The following is a 1,974-nucleotide window of genomic DNA, read 5'->3' as shown; positions in this document are numbered from 1 at the left end:
TAATATTTGAGCTTTTCTTCTCAAGCTGACCTTTGAAATTTTTTGTTCAGTTTTTGTACCTCCTCACTCCATTCACTTGCTTTCTCATCTCTATGCTGGAGAGCAAATTTCAGAATCTCTTCTTACATCCATTTTTTCCTTCTTTCTTGTCTTCTTAATGAAATTTTGCTTTCTTCCTGTATGATGTTTTTGATATAATCTTACAATTCTTCTGGTCTTTGGTCATTAGTGTCTAATGCATCAAATGTGTTCTTCAGATGATCTCTAAATTCAGGTTGGAGATTTTCAAGGTGATATTTTGGCTCTCATGAACATATTTTAATTTTCTTCAGCTTCAGCCTGAGTTTGCATATGAGCAATTAATGGTCCAAGTTTAGGCTGTAATGTCAAAATCTTTATTTTTAAACTATTTTCTCTTGACCTCTGCTTTGTCTTCTCACTATATAGAAATACACATTTAAAAAATTCTAAATTAAGCATCCATGGTAAATCCTCAATTCAGACAATGTTATGAGCTAATGGTGTTTGATAATGTTCATACATCACCGTTTAGGTAAAAGGAAAATCAAATATGTTTAATCAATATTTTACAGCTGTAGTAAAATATTACATTTCTCAACAGTTGAGCATCAAACAAACAGGATTTAACCAAACTCTTTGAATTTACTAGTTGACTCTTCCCACAAACACAAAAGTAACCTGTTCTAATTAATTACGCAGATTTCTTTAAGACCCAGGATTATCATTGTTGCTGTCTTTAGACTTCAGTTGTTGCCATCCCAATCAATATCCACTATTTCTACTTCAAAATGTGCTTTGTGATTGGTGGAAGGCTGTCCTTTCTTTCCATTAACCTATTCTGGGTCAATCTCTAGTTGATCATTTTCTCCCTTACTGACAGTCAAGACTGCTTCATCCCATCTTCTGATGACTCTGCCAATTCCCACCTTAAAAATTTTAAAGTTTGGCATTTCTCTTCTTGTTGTAACTTGTTTTTGTCCTGTAGTGTTCTTGTGTAAAAATAATGAACAACATCTCCTTTTTTGGGAAAGTTGGGTTTGTATTTCTTTTTAAGAATACATTTTCTATATTTTGGTGGACCCTCTTCAGGCTTTGTTTCTTTAGGTTTGTCATCATTAATCTTCACATTTTTCAACTGTTTGAACTCCTTACTTATATTTTCAATACCTTTGAAAGACTTAGTTTCAAAAAGATGGTTATAGGTTGTAACCAAATAGTCCTTGTTAGCTGTTTTTGTTTGTTTGTTTTTAATAATCCCTAGTAATTTATGTTCTACAAGAAACTAGATTGAACCATGTTCCTGCAAAAACTTCAGAATGTCCTTCATGGGCAGCTGCTTGCTGCACAGTTGTTTCATGGTTCGCATTCACTGTGGAATATTAACTGCAACGTTCCCCCACTGCCTCACCTCTTAGAAAAAGCTACATGTTCGTAAAGGAGAGTCAGCTTTAATGGCCTGACTGGAGTAAAGTTTTCAGGACTTTCATTTTCTGATATGCTTGATATGAGAAGAACATTTGCAAATATCCACTTATAGTCAGAAATATGCTTTTTGGAAAATTCAATGTTATCAAAATTGAAATGGAAATGCTTGAGAGCTAATATCATATTTATTGGTAATGTGATATGGACTGGTATTGGACATTTTGAAATTAACAACCATGTGGTCTATTTTAACATGCATGAGAAATTGAAAAGGAATGGCATATCATTCTTCATTAAAAAAGAACATTTCAAAATCTAACTTGAAGTTCAACGTCAGTGATAAGATAATGGTGCTGTATAACATAAGTAATGACTGCTACTCACATAGTCTGTACTTCAAACACACCAGCTGCTCCTCAGAAGCCCCATACAGGGTTTCTATGAGTCAGAACTCACACAATAACAATTATCAACAACAAGGAAGGCCAGTTAATATGAAGAATATTCAAATTTCCTGATTTTTTTTTT

The 1,974-nt window shown here is 33.4% G+C and overlaps 1 pseudogene; it reads right to left on the bottom strand.

Annotated features, from left to right (window-relative positions):
• Positions 1 to 764: 764 nt before the first annotated feature.
• On the bottom strand, positions 765 to 1,378 carry LOC102833398 (annotated as a pseudogene).
• Between the last annotated feature and the right edge of the window lie 596 nt (positions 1,379 to 1,974).

The sequence above is a fragment of the Chrysochloris asiatica genome, unplaced genomic scaffold, assembly GCF_000296735.1.
Source record: "Chrysochloris asiatica unplaced genomic scaffold, ChrAsi1.0 scaffold01933, whole genome shotgun sequence".
Classification (NCBI taxonomy): Eukaryota; Metazoa; Chordata; class Mammalia; order Afrosoricida; family Chrysochloridae; genus Chrysochloris; species Chrysochloris asiatica.
The sequence above is the reverse complement of the archived record's forward strand: the minus strand, read 5'-3'. Positions and strand labels throughout refer to the sequence as shown.